This window comes from Schistocerca serialis, chromosome 12 (assembly GCF_023864345.2).
Source record: "Schistocerca serialis cubense isolate TAMUIC-IGC-003099 chromosome 12, iqSchSeri2.2, whole genome shotgun sequence".
Lineage (NCBI taxonomy): Eukaryota > Metazoa > Arthropoda > Insecta > Orthoptera > Acrididae > Schistocerca > Schistocerca serialis.
In genome coordinates, this window is record NC_064649.1 from 33,321,881 (window position 1) to 33,345,027 (window position 23,147).

Sequence of the window (23,147 nt, forward strand, 5' to 3'; positions counted from 1 at the left end):
ACAACCGATACAGTCTCGAGCAAAGGAGAGGTGTTGTAGGCAATGTTGTGCTGTTAGAAAAGGCACTTGCGAAAATTCCTGGCAGATTAAAACTGTGTGCCGGACCAAGACTTGAACTCGGGACCTTTGCCAAGGAAGTTTCATATCAGCACACACTCCGCTGCAAAGTGAAAATCTCATTCTGGAAAAGGCACTTGTGTTGGTCGTCTGCTGCCACTGCCCATTAACGCCAAATTTTGCCGCGCTGTCCCAAAAGATATGTTTCTTATACATCCCACACTGATTTCTCTGGTTATTTCACACAATGACATAGTGTTGCTTGCCTGTTAGCACTGACCACTCCACACAAATGCTGCTGTTCTCTGTCATTAAGTGAAGGTCATCGGCCACTGTGTTGTCTGTGGTGAGAAATAATGCCTGAAATTTGGTATTCTTGGCATACTCTTGACACTGTGGATCTCAGAATATTGAATTCCTTAACAATTTCAGACAAGGAGATCTACACTCCTGGAAATTGAAATAAGAACACCGTGAATTCATTGTCCCAGGAAGGGGAAACTTTATTGACACATTCCTGGGGTCAGATACATCACATGATCACACTGACAGAACCACAGGCACATAGACACAGGCAACAGAGCATGCACAATGTCGGCACTAGTACAGTGTATATCCACCTTTCGCAGCAATGCAGGCTGCTATTCTCCCATGGAGACGATCGTAGAGATGCTGGATGTAGTCCTGTGGAACGGCTTGCCATGCCATTTCCACCTGGCGCCTCAGTTGGACCAGCGTTCGTGCTGGACGTGCAGACCGCGTGAGACGACGCTTCATCCAGTCTCAAACATGCTCAATGGGGGACAGATCCGGAGATCTTGCTGGCCAGGGTAGTTGACTTACACCTTCTAGAGTACGTTGGGTGGCACGGGATACATGCGGACGTGCATTGTCCTGTTGGAACAGCAAGTTCCCTTGCCGGTCTAGGAATGGTAGAACGATGGGTTCGATGACGGTTTGGATGTACCGTGCACTATTCAGTGTCCCCTCGACGATCACCAGTGGTGTACGGCCAGTGTAGGAGATCGCTCCCCACACCATGATGCCGGGTGTTGGCCCTGTGTGCCTCGGTCGTATGCAGTCCTGATTGTGGCGCTCACCTGCACGGCGCCAAACACGCATACGACCATCATTGGCACCAAGGCAGAAGCGACTCTCATCGCTGAAGACGACACGTCTCCATTCGTCCCTCCATTCACGCCTGTCGCGACACCACTGGAGGCGGGCTGCACGATGTTGGGGCGTGAGCGGAAGACGGCCTAACGGTGTGCGGGACCGTAGCCCAGCTTCATGGAGACGGTTGCGAATGGTCCTCGCCGATACCCCAGGAGCAACAGTGTCCCTAATTTGCTGGGAAGTGGCGGTGTGGTCCCCTACGGCACTGTGTAGGATCCTACAGTCTTGGCGCGCATCCGTGCGTCGCTGCGGTCCTGTCCCTGGTCGACGGGCACGTGCACCTTCCGCCGACCACTGGCGACAACATCGATGTACTGTGGAGACCTCACGCCCCACGTGTTGAGCAATTCGGCAGTACGTCCACTCGGCCTCCCGCATGCCCACTATACGCCCTCGCTCAAAGTCCGTCAACTGCACATACGGTTCACGTCCACGCTGTCGCGGCATGCTACCAGTGTTAAAGACTGCGATGGAGCTCCGTATGCCACGGCAAACTGGCTGACACTGACGGCGGCGGTGCACAAATGCTGTGCAGCTAGCGCCATTCGACGGCCAACACCGCGGTTCCTGGTGTGTCCGCTGTGCCGTGCGTGTGATCATTGCTTGTACAGCCCTCTCGCAGTGTCCGGAGCAAGTATGGTGGGTCTGACACACCGGTGTCAATGTGTTCTTTTTTCCATTTCCAGGAGTGTATCTCCAACTACCATTTCGTGTTCAAAGTCCGTTAATTTCCACTGTGTGACCATAATCATGTCGGAAACATTCACATGAATCACCTGGGTGCAAATGACAGCTCCACCTATCACTGCCCTTTTAAATATTGTGTACACGACAGTAGCGCCATCTGTACACGGGTATATCGTTATTCCATGACTTGTCACCACAATGTATAAATACATTCAAATCATCAGTCATACTTCTCACAGGTACAATAAATAAGTTAGGGTGGTAATTTTTGTTATGACAAAGGGATTTCTTGCTGCAGCAATATCTCTTCACAAAATTATAATTATTAACTTTCTCCTCTGAAAACCAAAACATTTTGTTGACTCTGACCTATATAGCGAGAAATGACCAATACGATAAGACAAGAGAACAAGGAGCTTGAAGGAAAAGATTAAGGTGTTCATTTTTCCTACATGTTATCAGAGTGGAACGGTAGGGAAAGTGTGAAAGTCATTGAATGACTCTTCTACTTGGAACTTGAGAGTGAATTGCAGAGTAATCATGCAGTTTTAGATCTTTCCTTACCTGAGACTGACAAGCCTTCCTGGAAACTTATCAAAGGGCACTCCTGTAATGTTGGAAAAGTTGAGTATCAGGCATTGGATACCCGACAACTGGAGGATACTGCTCAGGCCTGGCTGCAAATTGGGAAACTCTATTTCCTCCATGACCAATTTGTGAAGTCGTGGAAGCCTGGCAAGGTAGGACATCAGGGCTCCACTGAGCCCTGCGCAACATGGCATGTCCAGTCTGGAACAAACCACAAGTGTGCTATCATTTGTATGGGAACAAGAGGGGAGGGGAAAACATAATGAATTTTACTTCTGGTAGTCATATATGACCCAGAGCATCTTTGGTGTAAATCACAAAATTATGAACAACAACTAGAAAAGGTATCACAGAATTAAACTGCAATCTAATATAGATTTCGGTGTCGAGGGGGTGAGGGTTCAGAAGAGTGTGCCAGACCAGAATTTGAACCCAGGACCTTTGCCTTACCAACAGAGCTATCTGAACACAACCCACCCTCAAAGCTTTACTTCCACCAGTACATCTTCTCCTACCTTTCAAACTTCAAAGCTCTCCTGTATAATTTGCAGTACTAGCACTCCTGGAACGACTAGGCACTGCATCACCAATGACACCCTAAGACCAGGGCAATTCAGCTTTAGCAATCACTACTCAACAACTCCTCCGCATAGTCGAACATCCTAACACATGGCTACAAAATGAACAAAGCCACAGTGGTCGTGTTCCTGGGCATCAAAAAAGCCTTCGACCATCTCTAGTACAATGGCCTTATATGCAAACTAAGTGATGCTGGCTTCCTGATGGACTCGTATGGCTCATACTCATATCTCACAAACTGATGTTTCAACACTGACGTGCAGGGCAAACAATCGACACAACATGGTATCTAAGTTGGGGTACCCCAGGGAAGCATTCTGGAGCCCTTCTTGTTCAACCTCTACATTAATGACTTTCCAGCAACACAAAACACGACATTAGCCATCTATGTGGATGGCACAGCCATCCTTGTGCAAGACTGGAAACCATCAAATGTAAATTCATGAATACAGGTAGCTCTCATAACTGCTGAGCCTTGGCTGGAACAACGGCGTATTAAAGTAAACGTTGACAAGTGTGCAGCAGTTCTGTTCACATGCTGACTGAAGCTACTGCACAAGCAGCAACACTGTAGACAGGTAACACTACATGCATGCCCACTACGTTTCCGAGAGAAAGCCAGATGCCTCTGTGTCTGGCTGGACTGGAAACTTATATTGGGTGACCACATAGAATACATTGCCAACAGAATGCAAACAACTCTACGGAATGCTCAACAAGGACTTACACTGAATAGGAAGGTGTGTAGGTTCATAGACAAGGCACTGATTAGACCTCTGATGATGTACACAGCTCACATCCGGAGATACACGGTTCCTACATGCCTGCAATCTTACAGAACAAATTGCTAGGCATCATTAGTTGTGCTTCATGCTACACCTGCACTGTGGATCTTCACAATAAAAACTGCCTTGAAACCCTCAAGGAAGTATTCAAAAACTCACCACATGACTATATAGGAGCTCTTAGGCACTCTAACAATCCTTTCAGCCTTACTCAGGGAAACTATGATCACAACCATAGGCAGAAACATAAGTGGCCAAAAACACTGTTAGCAGAGGTGACAGAAGGTCCTTTTGGATGGTCACAATGCAACAGCGAGTGTAGAGAGGCTCCACTTAATATTTACAAAAGCACACACTACAGTTTAGAACGGCAATTCCCTTACTTCACCTGCCTTCAACCTGCACCACTACCGCTCTCCCCGAGCTTGCCCCGCCAACTGCGCATCTATCGGCCACATTATTCTGCGTGCACTCTACCTACTTTTAGTGTGACTGCATTGAAATAATAATCATCTACATATCCAAGTAAGTAGTACACTACATATCACTGACAGCACTGATCAGAAATCTTTAAAATAATCACCTCGCAGTTGTCAGAACAAATACTGATAAATCTTACATCTTCAGTGTATCAAAAGGTTTAAGAAACGGTTGTCTTTTATCCCCCAACTGTAAAATATATATGCAGAACATGTCATTAGGAATGCTCTTGATGGATGAACTAAAGGCATCTCAATTTGTGGAAGAACTATTAACAAACTCCAATTTGCTTATGACACCGTACTTTTACCAACAACAAAGATGAACTTGCTAAGGTACTAACAAAACTAAAGGACATTAGTCTACCATATGGATTGTGCCTAAATCTGAGAAAATCCAGACTCATAATTGATTGAGGAGCACAGTTTCAACTCACAGCTTGATTATTGGAACTGGAAGCCACGCATTCTTTCATGTATATTGGGTCAACCATCTGTGACACAGGAAACTGAAGATGAAATAAAACGACAGATAATGCTAGTGTTACTGCCTATGGAGAAGCTCATGAAGATGTGGCAGAACAGAGCACAAAAGTCTGATTTGTTGAACACCTGCATTTTCTATCTTATTTTATGGTTGTGAAACATGGACACTTAAGCCCAGATACTAGCATACCTACGCATTTGAGCTGTGGTGCTCACGTAGTATGCTGCACATAAAATGGACCGAAAAAAAGAACTAATGTGTCCATTATTGAGCACTTCAGTGTCTCAAGGTGCCTTTCTTCTCTTGTCAGACAAAATTTTTTTCATTTCTTTGTTCACATTGTTAGAACGGATTGAGAAAACCTACAGAAAATAATCACACAGGCAAAGAACAAGGGCAAGAGACTGAGGGGTAGAGCAGCAAGCAGGATTGATGACAATTATGTAGCTAAAAGACTAAACTGCTGGGTCATTAGTCCCTCCTTATCATGAGAGAAACACATAGAAAGACAGAAAATGGGGACTTGGCTGCTCAAACTAAATATAAGCAAGTAAAAGAGTTTAAAAGGGCATGACAGTGGTTTTAACACAATAGGTAAAAGAAAACAGAAATAATCTGCAGCATTTTGCACAAGAGAATCTAAAGACACAACAAGGAAAGAGGGGAGGAGAGGAATCTATGGTTGCTTGGTGGGTACCAGCCACAGGGGATGCTCTTGCCCCCACAATGACCCATAACACTTGAAGTGGAAGAATATTATAGGTTAGAATAAAATCTGATCTCCCTAAGGAAATGCAGATTTTGGCAGTGGCTGTCACACCATCCACAAGCATCTGAGGTAGCAAGGCAGGCAAGCTGAGAGAGTGCCGCAGATTGGCCAGCAGTGCACACTTGATAAGAACGTGCATTGTCGTCAGTAGACTACCGCAGCTGCAGTGAGGAGGATCTTCCTGATGCAGAAGGAACGCGTGGGTAAGCCTCGTGTGGCCGATGCGTAGTCAACAGAATCGCACCTTTCCGAGAGACCTGGAAAGATGTATTCTACACCTTTCTCACCATTAAATCACTTTCAACTTGTTTTGGGTCATAGCAGCCTGCCATTCCAATTCCCACAGCCTAAAAATATTGCGTCGAAGTTCTAATCTTAAGTCTGAGCCAGACATTCTGACGTCAAGTTGATCTCCTGCAGTTATGTCTTTAGGTAGATGGTCAGCGAGTTCGTTTCCTGGAATGCCTATTGGGCTCAGTGTCCAGATGAAGGTCGGTCACTGTCTTTCCAGAGCTGTAGAGGTCAGCCAGTAGGTCCTGGATGTTGTTGACCAAAAGATTTTTGGGATAGCACGGGGTTATACCTTTTAAGCAACTCGTGGAATCGCTACAGATCAGAAAGTTCGTCATAGCCTGGGATTTGACATACCGCAAAGCCTGAGAGATGGCAACCAACTCAGCAGCGTATGCACTGCAGGCACTCAGCAGAGAGTGCTTCGCATGTCCCCTTGCACGTGCAAAAGCGAAACTGACACTGTCGTTGACTTTCGATCCGTCTGTGTAGATGCATACTGAATTAGAATAAACATGGAAGACTGAATGGAAAAGGTGTCTGGAAGGGTAGTATCAGCATTCTTTTTGAAGCCACAAAAGAGATCCATCCGTATAACAGGACAGGGTACCGCCCACAGGGAGGGGGTGGAGGGAGAGGCAGGGGGTTGTCAAGAGGGAGTTCTAAGAACACAGGCTAACTAACGGAGGCTGCTGGAGGTCCTCCAGCAGAATATCAAGTCGGATCACAGCCCATCTTCCCAGTTTTGAGCGATGCGCAAACAGTTTGAAATGCTGGTTGTGGAACAGAGTTGAGTGACAGGTGGGAAGTCATCTGACAGATTGTGACTACGAAATTTACCAGAAGCTGCTGAGGTGGGACACCAACTTCCACCAGGAGGTTGTCAACAGTGCTCATACGGAAGGCCCCTGTTGCCAACCGCATGCCAGTGTGGTGAAGAATGCCAAGCAGGCTCAATAGAGACGGTACTACTGACCGGCGGGCAACATATCCATTGTCCAAGTGGGATAAAACCATCGCTTTGTAAAATCTCAGATGAACTGTGTGCGGTCCACGCCCTACGAGGAATGTCTAAGTACAGTGATGGAAGGACTGCGGGACCCACTGCATTTACAATAACTTTGATGTCGATAGCAAACAGCATTACCCTCAGAGCCGATCCCCGAGGGACTCCAGTTTCCAGGACATATGGTTGCTGAGAGTCGAATCTATCTGCACCCGAAAAAAATCTGAGAGATAGGAAATTCTGGATAAAAATGGGTAAACAGCCCCAGAAACCCCACTCATGCAGTGTAGATAGGATGTGATGCCACCAGGTGGTATTGTATGCCTTCTGTAGGTCAAAAAAACACAGCAATCAGATGTTGGCGATGTGCACAAGCATAGCACACTGCAGATTTCAAACAAACAAGATCATCTGTAGTGGACTGGAAAGCTCGAAAGCCACTTTGGAATCGTGATATATGCTTCAAGACACCGAGAAAGTTAGTGGTTGACCATTCGTTCGAATAGCTTACACAGCCCATTCGTCAGAGAGGTTGGCCAGTAGTTAGTTAAAATATGTAGGTCCTTTCCGTTTCAGGGCAGGAATAATGATACGTTCCTGCCACTGAGAGGGAAATATTCCCTCCTGCCAAATGTGATTAGAAAGCCCAAGGATATGTTTCATGCTGTCAGCACAAAGGTGGTCTAGCATTTGGTTGTGGATGTTGTTGGGTCTATGGGCCATATCGTGACACTCAGCCAAAGTGCTGTGAAGTTGCCATTCACTAAAAGGGGCATTATATGATAGAGAGCTGTGTGCATGGAAAGATAGTGTATGGCATTTAAAAAGGTGTTTCTAGGTCAGGAAATGAGGATGGTAATTACTGTAATCAGTGAAGTGCGCAGCAAAACATTCGGCAAGTACCATGGGATCAGTGCAGATGTAACCACTGACAAGGGTGCCAGGAACCACTGTGGGTGTTGGGTGGCCACAAATGCAGCAGAGTTGGGAGAATGGGGTGTGGGATTGTACGGTTGAGACACATTGCTCCCAACCCTCCTGCTTCCTTTTCTTTATTAAAAACCATGCTTTCGCCCGGAGTCTCTTGAATGCTATTAAATTATCCATAGAGGGGCAGCGCTTGTGCCGTTTAAGCACCCTGTGACATTTCATTTCCTAATAGTTGTTGCTGTATCTTCAGACCACTGTGGCACTGGCAGTCGTCAGGACGAGCCAGAGGAGTAGGGTATTGTTGCTGCTGCAGCACGAGCAGTAGTATCAATAGTATCCTGTACCAGTTTGTCGATATCTGTCACACGACTGGCTGCAAAAGTGGCTGCAGAGGAGAAACCCTGCCAATCAGCTTTCCAAAGTGACCAATGTGGGGCATGTTCTAGATGTCTGTGAATGGAAAGGGAGAGAACAATAGGAAAATGATCACTGTCACAAAGGTTGCCATGGATGCACTACTGAATATGGGGTAAGATACTCTGACTGCAAGGTCAACAGCTGAAAACATTCCATAGGCCATAGTGAAATGTGTTGCAGCTCCAGTGCTGGGTAGGCAGGGGACATCCAATTCAGAAAAAAGATGTTCCAGTATTCGGCCTCTGTGTGACACAGTGTCACCACCCCGCAGAGGATTACTGGCATTAAAGTCCCCCAAAGTCCCCCAATAAGAGGGGGGTGGGGAGCTGTGCCACTAACTCTAACACCTTATGATAACAGAAAGATCCATCTAGGGGTAGATAAACATTACACATTGTCATCCAAACTGACAGGTAGACACTAACGGCCACGGCCACTAATGGAGCGGTACAGGGCATCTGCTAATTGAAGTATTTGCTGCAAAAACCAGGCAAGTCAGAAAATACACATTCTGAGAAAACTGAAAAACAAAGTTCGACATCTACAGAAGGTGCGTATTTTTGAGAAATTATACAAGACAATGTTACTGACTTATAGCCCTGCATTTTATGTGCAATATATAAAATTTTGATTAAAAATATACACATAAATAAATCAAAATTGCAATTATAAATATTTGAACTTACCAGGTTTTTGCACCAAAGACTTTATAATCTGAAATACTGCATGCAAAATTGGACATAAATAAGATGAAAACAAAATAACAACAAATAATGACTCAATTTACTTTTTATTAATTACCAGACATTTTACAATATTTTTTGTCAGAAAAATTATACATATTTTTGCATGCCTTATAACGTAAACTATTCTGTCCCGAAGTAAATTTTTTAAGGCTATTATCATTAACTAAATATAAAATCTACAGTCTCAGAACATTTTGTTCACCTACTTGATTTACAGTTAAAGTACTTCATGGTCATTTTAAAATATTCTCACTCTATTTCATTTGGGCTGTGTTCACCATCATCACTTCCTGCAGAGGGTAACAGTTTTTCATAGAAACCCATATCTGCAGTAGGAATGTACTTTCTAACCAATTTCATGACATCATCACATTTGTGCCTTTTAAGAGGTAAAGGACCACCATACAGTGATTCCTCTGGGAAGGTTATGCCACCTTTTATTGCCTTCCTTAGTGGTGGAGACTCTGACTAACAGTCATGTGTTGATTCTGGCTGGCTTTAAATATGTATTTGTGAGTATAACTGTACTGCAATATTTTATATTGTGAAATTTTGAAAAGCTCATTGTGTTTTGTTTTCCTATTTGTTTAAAAAACTGTTTAATGTGGTCTTTGTAACTTTTGAACATGTTTTGTTTCACAGGAACAACAGTAAAGAATTTAGACTTTTTCTAACAAGTGAATGCCACTCTTCAGAAAGGTGCAATCTATTTACAACCCTTTTCCTCTTTTCAACGTTCCCAAAGTACTTATCACAAGGCAAAAATGAATGTCACTGCTCTGGAAAGTAATGTGTAATTTTCTGAAATTTGTAGTATGTGCAAGACTGAAGAGATACTGTAGAAGTGCTTTGCTTTTGTTTTGGGCAGCACAGTTATCTGAAAATAATACAATTTCATTTGTATCAGGGGGAATGACATGTTTAAAGTACCAATCTAAACAGGAAATAACTTCATCAGGACCTTTATTGCCATCACATTCTGTGTACATGAACATGTGAGCCTTTCCACTGCTACAACAGTGTATATTAAAGTTGTACATCCACAGTTGTCTCAGATAAAATACATCTGTTGAAGGGAGTACTGGAAGTGGCAAATTTTGCTGGTAATCAAATGCTAAACATGCAACAGCTTTATCTTCCCTAGCCCTTTTAGTTTCTTCCCCAAGTCATTCATAGAATACTTCACTCTTTCGGAAATGTAGTTCCTTCTCGAGTTCAAGCTCTCTTTTGTGTTCCAAATCATCAGTACAATCTTCTATTAATTTCTTTAAAGAATCACACTTCTCACAAGTGTCACTTTTTGGGTGTCCAAATGAAATACTGAAATTAGCTTTAAAACATCTATAATAGTAGTCATATGTTACCCTACAGTTTTGCACTTTTTCACCTGGTTTTAAGGCCTTAAAAACATCTGCCTCATGCTGTTCTAAATATAACTCCTACATTATTTTTACATTCAATTCTGGAGGTAAAAATACTTTCTTGATATTATCTGCTCTACTGTAGTGCGATGTTTGTGCAGGAAACTGTTTTATGTGATTTATAACATTTTCTAAGTCATTATCACTCACTCTGTTAGGCCTGTTTTCATGTTTTCCTCCACGATCTGCGGGTGGACCAATATTTCTGGATGCAAATGAAGCCAGACATTCAACCCGTGCCTTCTTTATCCCATAAAGGCTGCAGAAAGCTTTTTTGCATATTACATGTTGTTGGATTTTAAGCTGAACCTGGAAAGACATAAAATATTATTTCAAAAACTTTCGTGAATAAATTCGGTTTCCTCATTTTAAAAACACATATTATTTTGGGCTAATATTACTTCACTGCATGTTATTACACAAATACATATGTGTGTAAACGTATGTGAAGTTACGCACTTGTGAATCTTCACGTTTTCTAGGCCTTTGCCGATCAACTTGCTTTGGTGTAATCGATGCACACAAAAAAGCATCCTGAGCTTCTTTTGTTGAAAGTGAGTTAAACTTTGCCAGTATTTCCTATTTTTCCTTTGTATCAAGTACATCTAAACATTTTGTTTTGCAGTTGCATGCAGGCCCAGTTTCACAAGCTGGAATAACCTTGCCACTACATGTGACATACGACTCACCACGTAGCCTTTTCAGTTTGTCTCTGTTTCTTTTCCATTTACTAGAATCACCTTTTCTTTTCCTAGTTACATGTTCATATTCACTATCACTGTGTGAATCATCGGAGGACATGTCTTAAACACAATATACACTACAGATAAATGCAGATAAACGCACAATCTGAACAACTTCAACTTCACATGCAGCCATGTAAACAACACAACAGCCTGCCACGCTAGTGCTGCCACCTACTGGTGCAAGAACCAGCCAAGTCTAGGACTAATCTGTTTCTTCCACCAAGTGCAACCACGCATATCTCATTCAGATCATTCAACAAAAGTCTGGTTCATGCACCAAAAGATGCACATTCTGATGTTATATCTCATGTCAATAACATCTCATTTTTGACCAGAAATGGACTTATCTGGTTTTTGCAGCAAGCCCGTCAACTGCAAACATCACAACACATGAGGATACAGACCTCACCAGACGTTCTCTCGACATTAATGTGATTGGTACAGGAGTGTTGGTAGTTTTTCAGAGCAGGGAGGTGTGTTGCTGTAAACTGTGTTTCTTGAAGTTCTATGCCAATTACTGAGTAAGTAGCCATTAGGTGATGGAGTTTGGTCAAATGGTGATAGTAGCCATTACAATTCCATTGAAGAAGTGCTGGAGTCAGGTCTGAGTAAATGGCAAATGGAAAAGATGGGTGCGATAGCTTCAATACCAGGTCACGGTCCACCTGATTGCATGATCTGTCATCCATGTGCATAGGCTCGATGGCTGCAGGGCTGGGAAGTGGAGCATCAAAGCCTCAGAAAGTAGCTTATATATCTTCTTATCCTTCCAAGACTTGGATTTCTGTGAATATATCCCCACTTTATCTTCCGGGAGAGAAGAGGACAGTACTTTTCTTGGACTCACAGGTTGTGTCTGCTGGTCCTTGTCTTGAGAGGGGACCACCTTGACAGGTGTCCTCACTTCTGATGCCAGATGATGACTAGCCATCTTGGGCCGCACCAGTGGTGTGGGAACAACCGGTGCTATAGGTGTAGGGAGAGAGCTGACATTCCCTCTCCCAACTGTGGTGCAGGCTCTGGAATACGACCAGGGCAGGGAGTGTCGTGCGAGACCTTGTCATGTGTGAGGTGGGGACTGTGATAAGACAGCTGCAAAATTGGAGATCTTATTAGTCAAAAGAAAGCTTTCAAACTTTTCCTTATATCTTGGTAAGACAGGTGGTCTACTCTTGAATTTTCTTCTCCCTCTTGAGCACTGCACTGAACGAGGAGGTTCTGGACAGTTGACACATTGAGGTGGTTGCTCACAAGTGCTGCCCTCATGATACACTCATCCACATGCCCTACAGATAGCCTCGTTAGAACAATGGGAGGACATGTGTCCAAACCTTTGGCATTTAAAACATCTCATCTGAGGCGGAAAGTAACACCTGACATCAAACCTATAAACCATGACCTTAACCTTCTCAGGTAAAATGATGCTGTCGAGGATAGGACAAAAACTCCAGTGTCCATTCTAGTACTCTCGGGTCTCTTCTGGATGTAGCGAATAAAATGTACTCCATGCCACACCAGATTAGTTACGCAGCTCTTCATCAGTTTGTAGCATTTAGGTCCCAATTGAATATAACACCTTGAACTCTATTGAGCTTATTATCAGGATAAATGGTGACTGGTATATCTCTTAATTTGACGCAGGCCTAAAGTGCTCACTGATTGGCTGACGTGATGTTTTGATCAGCAAGGATCCATTCCTCACCTACTCTGTTGTCACAACCTCCCCAAACCCATCTTCAATAATTTCAATGAAGAACATTTGCTTCAACGAAGCCAAAGAGCTGCCGTCACTGCGGGTACAAACCAAGGACTCAGCAAACTGTACACTTCCATTTGTCCTTGCCTGGCTCTCATCTTGAGGCACAGTCAATGACACAAATGCCATATGAGTGTAAACTTCTGCATTAAAATCACTGTTCCTGACTGATAAGACGGTCGTGTTGACACGGCCACCATTCAGTTAGATCCATTTCACTGCGGATCTTCCGCTGCGATGCCACTCACTCCTATTGGAGTATCTCTCTGTGGACGACACCCTGCCAAGCCAAAGGCCACCTGGCACAGTAGCTGTTGCCTAAGAGTCCCGGCACCCCAAAGTGGACAGGGACCCACTCCTTGGCTGATACAGGGAAGTCACAGATCAGGCATCAGCAGTGGAATCGCTGCATTGTCAGGGGGTTATCATCGAGAGGGTACACAACAACACCACCACAACAGACTGGCTACTGCACTGGATTTTGGGTGCAGAGGTAGACCCACTTGGTTCATAGGTGCAATAGATAACAGCGCACAGTGGGGAGGTAATGCACCAAAGGAAGGCGCCCTTCCCCAAACAGCACACACTTTGGTAAAATTGGGAAAGCGGGATCAGCATTTAAAATGCCAACGCATCAATAAAAGAAAACAGCAAAAACTTTCAAAAGTCTGAAGAAGAATCACAAGACCAAGGTAAAAAAAAAAAAACTGACCCAATAAAAAAAGACTCCTATCAGTCGCCTCTTACGACAGGCAAGGAAGGGCCACGAGTCTGTTCCAGCCCCCAACACCGCAGGGAGAGCAGCGAGCAGGTGACTTGATCAAATCAAGAAGATCTTTGGTCTACCTCTTCAGCAGGTTCTAAAGCTGCTTTCACACAGAGCTCGAAACATGTTCTGCAACAACGTTCGTGACTGGTACTGGACTACTGATGCTCGCAACACATTATCAACACAAGACCAGTATTCCATGGTTGAGTCAGTACAGATCAAAGGAATAATACTGTTTGTGTCCTGCTACCACAAAATGCAGCACTAGTGTGTTTTTGCTCAGTTCGTAGTGTTGCTACTTATCTTCTCATGTGTTCCTTACGAAATGGAATGGTCAAGAAACAAAATTTATGAACTTGTCACACTATGAGGCAGGGGGGTGCTTCTGGAATGTTTGAAGTGATAGTTATAAAAATAGTAAACGGGAGCATGACTCCCTACAAAAAATTGCTGCATTGCTTGGCAGTAGCAGCAGCAATGCAGTTAAAAAAATTAGATCTCCCATTTCTCAATAATCCAGCAACAACAACGAAAACGGCGGGATTCATTACCTGTCTTTGGAAAAATGTATCATCAGCTAGTTACGTGAGCTACCATCCTATGAAATGGTGGCAGCGGCCACGATGATGATGACAATCACCAACAAAAACTTTTATGACTATTTCTACAAGGCAGAAATGAATGTAGGTAGGAGGCACCAGTCAGTAGTAAATGTCGATGTGGCAAAGGGATCATCTACATCACATTCCCCTGAGAAATTCATTGGAAGTGTGGGGTGACCTTGAGGCTAAAGAAGTTTTTCTTGTTCAAAATTATAATATGGATTAATTTGATATGAAAATAAAATAAATATATCATCAATTAAATGTGTTTCAGTGCTATTGACATAACTGAAGTACATTCAAATAATCCTTCAGTCCTTCAATCAAATCCTCAGAAACTGCAGGAACTGTTTGAGAAATGGCTGGCTTTGAAGTGTGGGATAAATATGCAAGCCTTTGATAGTAATCTCCTTTTGTAAGGGGAGGGGGGGCCGGGATGATGATGACGAAAGGAATCGCTTTTCTGAAATTTGTGTCCTTGCTGGAAACAACTGACCCTATAACATTAAGTACAATTTCAAAATCAGACCGCAACATCCTAGTGACGTAACAAAAATCAGAACTGTCTTCCAAATTCTGCTCACACAGCACATGCTTTTCACCACATCTTCTACAGTACGATTTTGTCCACCAATGATGACTACGTTGTTTTGTTCATCTGCTTATTTCATCTAATATTATTACTGCAGCACCATGTATCATTAAGTCTTCCTGTTCACTTGCCATAGCGTAAGCCTCTCTCTTAATGCGAATACACAATGTGATATGTTTGTTACCAGTTCGGCACAGTAGATGATGTGAGTACATATGTAGAAATGTTTGTCACTAGTGTAGACAGTGACGTGAACACTGAACAATGTGGCCCCCATGCTGCGAGACGACTGAACAATGTGGCCCCCATGCTGTGAGACGAATTGCAAACAATGCTATGAACAGAAACATGTTTTTAAAGCCAGTGTAAATGCAGCCTAAGATAAGCTAGTAACCATCCAAGATGGTGATGCTCGGATCTGCTGTGCCCCAATCGATTCTGCTTGACCACGATTGATTCCAGCAACATCACTTGTAGATGACTTGTGGACATGCCCCATGGCTGGGGTTTTTCTTAAGCATCACACTACAGAGTGTGCAGAGGTTGCCAAATGAGGGGAGAGGTGGTGTGGGAGACTGTGGTGCTGGCAATAGTTCTGTGGTAGTGGGGAGTAAGTGCGACATATGGCCACAAAGTGAGCACTGCGTGCCAGATGAGACACCTCGTTTTGACGAGATGGTGTGTGCAGATGTCCTTATGAGGTATGGGACATTCTGTAGCAGCTTTGGACAACAATTAATATGGTGAGCTGGAACACAGAACTGTGGGGGACTGTACTGGGGTTGCAGCTCATTATAAATGTTATACATACCTTAGTCGCACCTGTTGACTTTTGAATGTGTCCTCTTGGGCATTCCAAGGTTCTAATTGACAATGCTACTCACACCTTCTGGTCAGTCCATGTGGTCAAAAGGATTTTTTTCCCAAGTTTTGAAATTGAGAAAGAAAATAATATTATAAAAAGGATAGTTGCTACTAACCATATAACAGAGATGCTGAGTCGCAGATAGGCACAACAAAAAGACTGTCGGAAAATAAGTTTTCAGCCAACAAGGTCTTCGAGAAGTAGGGGATGGTAAGGTGCCACTTGTGGGAGCGTACAGGGATGAGGTGGAGGGAGGGTTGGGCAGCTAGAAGGTTACATGGTGGGGAGGGGGGGGGGGGTTGGGGGAGTTGGTGGGGAGGGGGGAGTGTGCATAGTAGTAAACGAGAAGTAAGAAGGCTGAGGGAGCATTGTTGGAACAGAGGGATGGCTGTGTAGTGCTGGAACGGGAACAGGGAAGGGGTGAGTAGCAGCTATCCTTTTTATAATATTGAAACTGAAAAAAATGCTGTTTTGTCAGTGTGGACATATTTAACTGCCAAGTTTAAATTTGTAAAAATAGTTATAAGACTGTTCTAGTACCCTTCATTATCGTCCATTGGGCACATTGCACCCAATGATAAGTGCACATATAGAAGTGTTTGTCATTCCGTTAGCTAATTCCACTTCTCTATTTGTTGTAGAAGCCTGGTTATAGTCTGTGCATTGGTTCCTGTGCTAGCATGGGATTGTTTGCAATGGCAAGCAGCTTGGAGTGGATTTGACCACTATTGTCCAGTTGACAAAACGGTACATTTTCTGACTGCAGTTCTACATCTACATCTACATCTACATCGATACTCCGCAAGCCACCCAACGGTGTGTGGCGGAGGGCACTTTACGTGCCACTGTCATTACCTCCCTTTCCTGTTCCAGTCGCGTATGGTTCGCGGGAAGAACGACTGTCTGAAAGCCTCCGTGCGCGCTCTAATCTCTCTAATTTTACATTCGTGATCTCCTCGGGAAGTATAAGTAGGGGGAAGCAATATATTCGATACCTCATCCAGAAACGCACCCTCTCGAAACCTGGCGAGCAAGCTACACCGCGATGCAGAGCGCCTCTCTTGCAGAGTCTGCCACTTGAGTTTATTAAACATCTCCGTAACGCTATCACAGTTACCAAATAACCCTGTGACGAAACGCGGCGCTCTTCTTTGGATCTTCTCTATCTCCTCCGTCAACCCGACCTGGTACGGATCCCACACTGATGAGCAATACTCAAGTATAGGTCGAACGAGTGTTTTGTAAGCCACCTCCTTTGTTGATGGACTACATTTTCTAAGCACTCTCCCAATGAATCTCAACCTGGTACCCGCCTTACCAACAATTAATTTTATATGATCATTCCACTTCAAATCGTTCCGTACGCATACTCCCAGATATTTTACAGAAGTAACTGCTACCAGTGTTTGTTCCGCTATCATATAATCATACAATAAAGGATCCTTCTTTCTATGTATTCGCAATACATTACATTTGTCTATGTTAAGGGTCAGTTGCCACTCCCTGCACCAAGCGCCTATCCGCTGCAGATCTTCCTGTATTTCGCTACAATTTTCTAATGCAGCAACTTCTCTGTATACTACAGCATCATCCGCGAAAAGTCGCATGGAACTTCCGACACTATCTACTAAGTCATTTATATATATTGTGAAAAGCAATGGTCCCATAACACTCCCCTGTGGCACGCCAGAGGTTACTTTAACGTCTGTAGACGTCTCTCCATTGATAACAACATGCTGTGATCTGTTTGCTAAAAACTCTTCAATCCAGCCACACAGCTGGTCTGATATTCCGTAGGCTCTTACTTTGTTTATCAGACGACAGTGCGGAACTGTATCGAACGCCTTCCGGAAGTCAAGAAAAATAGCATCTACCTGGGAGCCTGTATCTAATATTTTCTGGGTCTCATGAACAAATAAGGCGAGTTGGGTCTCACATGATCGCTGTTTCTGGAATCCATGTTGATTCCTACATAGTAGATTCTGGGTTTCCAGAAATGACATGATACGCGAGCAAAAAACATGTTCTAAAATTCTACAAGAGATCAACGTAAGAGATATAGGTCTATAGTTTTGCGCATCTGCTCGACGACCCTTCTTGAAGACTGGGACTACCTGTGCTCTTTTCCAATCATTTGGAACCCTCCGTTCCTCTAGAGACTTGCGGTACACGGCTGTTAGAAGGGGGGCAAGTTCTTTCGCGTACTCTGTGTAGAATCGAATTGGTATCCCATCAGGTCCAGTGGACTTTCCTCTATTGAGTGATTCCAGTTGCTTTTCTGTATTGGTGCCACTCTAATTTTTTGGGTTAAATTTCTAGAAAGAATTTTATTCTGCTTTGTATTTCTTTAATGGTAAGGGAACTATTTGTCAATGATTAGAAGTTTTGATGTATACCAGTGTATAATTTTTAGATTGCTATTTATATGTTTTATAAACTCTAATGTAAGGTATTACTTAAAAGATGATTGATGCTTATCTTGCAAGGTTGTCTGTGGATGTTTGTTGATGACAAAAGTTGTGTGTCAGTGGCTTGAATTTCTGGCAGTAATTTCATATTATGGACTGAGATCCCATAAAATATGATTAATGTTAAGATAGGTTATGTGACTTGATGCACAAACACTTAAACAAAACTGTCTTTTTTATTAATAAAAAAAGAAAAGGTAGCCATAGGCTAATAGTTATCTTTTATTGCCTTTTACTGTGATTTGCAATTTTAATGGTCAGCAGTGCATTTCCAGTTAATGCCATGACTTAATAAATCTCAATCCTATTTCAGCCTCCACATTTACAAATAATTCAGACATGATCGTCAGCTGCTTCACCAGTTAGGGTTTGGTTTTTCATCCAATTACTGTATTTACTTACTGTATTTTCACTACATCTACATAGATACTCCACAAACCACTGTATGGCTTGTGACAAATGGTACTCCGTACCATTACTAGTCATATCCCATCCTGTTCCGCTCACACACAGAGCGAGGGAAACACAACTGTTTATACGCCTCCATACAAGTCCTGATTTCTCATATCTTATCTTTGTGGTCCTCATGCACAATGTATGTTGGAGGCAGTAGAATCGTTCTGCAGTCAGATTGAAATGCCAGTTCTCTAAATTTTCTAAATAGTGTTCCTCAAAAAGAATGTCACCTTCCCTCCTGGGAAGTTTCCGACATGTCCGTAACACTTGCATGTTGTTCAAACCTACCGGTAACAAATCTAGCAGGCTGCCTGTTAACTGCTTCAGTGTCTTCCTGTACTCCACACACTCGAGCAGTACTTAAGAATTGGTCACACTAGCATAAGAATAGGTTACACTAGCATACTATATGCAATCTCCTTTACAAATGAATTGCACTTTCCTAGAATTCTCCCAATAAACCAATGTCGACCATTCATCTTGCCTACCACAATTCTCACACACTTGTTCAATTTAGATTCGCTTTGCAACATTATGCCAGATATGTAAAGAACATGACTGTGTGAAACAGGATACTACTAAGAACATTATGGGTTTGTTTTTCCTACTCAGCCCCATTAACTTACATTTTTCTACATTTAGAGCTAGCTGCCATTCACCACACCAACTAGAAATTTTGTCCAAGTCATTTTGTACCCTCGTGTAGTCATGCCACTTCAATACCTTACTGAACACCACAGATTGCTGCCCACCCTGTTAGCGAAATCATTTATGTATACAGAGAGTAACAGAAGTCCTATGACACTTTCTTCGGGCACCCCTGACAATACCCTTGTCTCTGATGAACACTCATTGTCAAGGACAACATACTGGGTTCTATAACTTAAGAAGTCTTCAAACCACTCGCATATCTATGAACTTATTCCATATGTTCATACCTTCTTTAACAGTGTGCAATGGGGCACCACGTCAAATGCTTTCCAGAATCTGCTTGTTGCTCTTCATCCATAGTTTGCAGTATATCATTTGAAAAAAGGGCAAGCTGAGTTTCACATGAGAGATGCTTTCTGAAACCATGCTGATTTGTGTACCTACGATCTCAGTCTCAAAAAAATTTATTATATTTGAAATCAGAATGTGTTCCAAGGATTCCCCAGCAAACCAATGTTAGGGATATTGGTCTATAATTCTGTTGATCTGATCTTTTGCCCTTCTGATATACGGCAGTCACCTACGATTTTCTTCAGTCCCCTGGGAATTTGCACTGAGTGAGAGATTCATGATAAATATAAGCTAGGTATGGAGCCAATGTTGTAGAGAACTCCTTGTAAAACCGAATTGGGATTCCATCCAGATCTGGTACTTTCAAATCTTTCAATTGTTTCTCCACACCAGGGATCATTTATTACTGTGTCATCCACACAGGAGTCTGTCTGATGGAAAAATGATGGTATGTTTGTAGGATTTCCCTGTGTAACTGATTTTTTCAGCATGAAATTTAAAACTTTGGCTTTCATTTTGCTATTTTCAACTGCCACATCAGACTGGTCAACAAGTGATTGGATGGAAGCCCTAGGCCTACTTAGCAATTATACATAAAAACCAGAATTTTCTTGGATTCTCTGCCAGATCTTTTGCTAAGTTATGATGGTGGTAGTTGTATGCTTCAAGCATAAATCTTTTCACAGATGCACGAATCTCTACTGAACTTTGTTTGTTGTCATTTGTGCATTCTCTTTTTAACCGATAGTGCAACAATCTCTGCTTCCTCAGCATTTGCCAAATATCATTATTAAACAAGGGTGGGTCTTTCCCATCCTTTATCTACTTACTAGGAACGTAACTCACCAGACCACGATTTACATTCTGTTTAAACTTTGCCCGTAATTCCTCTACATCCACCTTACTGGAACTAAGTGATGAACTGATAAATGAGATGCTGACAACTGCTTATCTGCTCTTTCTGGCAGAAACTCTCCCCTAGCATTCTTAACTGATTTATTCACTTTTGTAACCATAGTTGCTATAATGACTTCACAATCACTGCAGTGCAATGTCAGCAACATTACTTACATTTCTAGATGTTCCAGGCGGTAGATCTGAGAGAAAGCCGCATCGGACAGTTGCTCAGCTTCTCTGAGAATGAGTTGCTGCAAAGCGGGGCACCCAGTGCTCACGGCGATTATCATATCATCGTCCAGGCTGTACCCTTGTCGTAGATCCAGCAGTCTCAGATTCGGCAGTCCACCAAATCTTCAAAACACAATCAGTACACAGTTTGCGATGTAGCAGATTATTTTGTTCACATAACGGGAAATATTAGAAAGAGCCATCTGACAATACGCTAACAAGCTGATGACAGCACATCCTGCCCACCAATTCCGACACCGACAGCACGCTACTTGCATGCCACTCCAAAGTAACTCTTGTGAAACGATTTTAAAGTAACTCTTGTGAAACAATTTAGGTCAGAACACTACACGTTTTTACCTGTCACATGTCACAATACACTATCTGATTTGGACTGTGTATAATTATTAAAACACTTAAATAGTAATGGTATCTGTAAGCACAATAGGCCCCAAATATCAAAGATTTAATTTTGATAGGTTTTAGATATGCTATACTGCCCCAACAATTGTGAACACCTAGACAGGAATGTTATTATTATACAGGGTATTAAATACAAAGACCAAACAAAAACAAGAAGATGAAGTCAAAGCAAGGCAGGCAAATCAGACTAAGCAAAATTTTCCAGATAACCACAGATAAGAAACACAGCATTGTGGAACTACAGCTGTAACATGACAGCCAATCATCAATGAGAATATAGAAGTTTGTCCAGTAAGAGAATGGGTTTGGATGTGTCTAGCAGTGTGGTTTTGTTCAAAATGGCTGTTACTGTGCTTCTGAGGACAGAAGTTCATTCACACTCTCTCTACATTAGAAAGACTTAAAACGCGGTCTTCATGTTTCATTATTAACAATGTTTTACCTTACATGTCCACTATCTTAGTTTCACGCTATTTCTGCAGTACAGATTATTATTTTAACATTTACATTACAATACTACTCACAGTCAAGGTATATTGATAATTTTTACTTATGGACTGTCTGACAGCAACTGAATAAAACACAATTTTAGTGCCATACGCGTTTCGCCTTTATTTTCTGCAAGGCATCATCAGTGGCAGTTTGCGTGGACAATTTCCTACATATTACGCTCCTGTTGTATTTTTGGTGTTGTTGTTGTTGTTCTTCTTCTTCTTATTAATGCCAATTTGCATTTTTTTCCCCACATTCCACAGCACTATGAATTGAATGCTTGTTTCAATGCAATGTTTTGGTTTCTGTTGCCCCAGAAACGCGCATGGCACTAAAATTGTGTTTTATTCAGTTGCTGTCAGACGGTCCATAAGTAAAAATTATCAATATACCGTAATAGTACACGCAACTGAGGAAGACAGGACAACAAAAGTTGAAGATGTTACGGACAGTCAATTTAATTGTTAGTATTACCCCCACTAAACATCACAGAACAATCATGTCTGATGTAGCTAGCTGCGGAAAGGAATTTAAGTTTGCTAGGTTTGACTGCTCAGCTGAAATCGACATCTCCATGTAATTTAAACAGTAACTGAACTCTTGAACATAACAGGAAGTTAGCTGAGTTGCTCACACTTCACTGACTAACCTTCCTTTCTTTCTTTTTTTGACACATCTCTAGAACAGTGCATTTCAGACCAACAGTTATTGAGGAATTTCTGCTCCTTTCAATGGCCCCTATCATGTTAGCTAACTGTGGCCAACTTGTGAGAGATGTAAATTCACATCACACTCTAGTGCCATGTGCATGATTTGGAGTTTTTCTTCCCTCAATATTTTTTACTCTATGGCAAGAAAAATAAAGCTGCCATAAAAAAATATATATTATTGTTTTAAATTAAACAAATTTTACTGTTAACAAGGAAAAGCTCTCAGCATACGTGCCTATGACATTTGACGAATCTCTGTCCTCGGTGCATGCACAAGCTTTCTTTCTTTTCTCTCCCCCCCCCCCCCCCCCCTCTTCCTCCTCCTCCTCCTCCTCACTACATAAACTTTTTTTAAAGAAATGTGAATATGGAAAAGTCAACCAAAAGCATAACATCTCTCTCTTTGTGTTTTACAAAGACTCACTCATTTTCTTATTTCTTTGTTTGTAAGTCTACTCAGTACGATAGAAGGTATTCATTGTAGGAGCAGAGAAGGCAGAGAAACCCTCTGCACTATGGATGAAAGCTGTTTTCCAGGGCACAAGTACCCCCCCCCCCCCCCCAAAATCAATATGTAAAGGAAAATTAACTTTTTTTGTTTATGAAGACAACTCCTGGTAGATAGTTTTGTCATGTACCCTATTTACACTGATGTAGTACGAAATATTGAGATTTACAACTGATTATACACAAAGCTACAGACTGTAATGAAACTGGGCT

The 23,147-nt window shown here is 42.5% G+C and overlaps 1 long non-coding RNA gene across 3 annotated transcripts in view; it reads right to left on the reverse strand.

The window, feature by feature from the left end:
* The window catches only part of LOC126427902 (uncharacterized), a 71,746-nt gene that overhangs the window by 14,370 nt on the left and 34,229 nt on the right, over positions 1-23,147 (reverse strand). For 2 of the 3 annotated variants that reach the window (XR_007576751.1, XR_007576749.1), the window contains 3 exons: positions 20,746-20,925; positions 10,569-10,727; positions 2,485-2,709 (listed from right to left, as the gene is read on the reverse strand). This is a non-coding gene — a long non-coding RNA (uncharacterized LOC126427902). The remainder of the gene's footprint in view (positions 1-2,484; positions 2,710-10,568; positions 10,728-20,745; positions 20,926-23,147) is intronic. The other variant, XR_007576750.1, reaches the window with a different exon arrangement.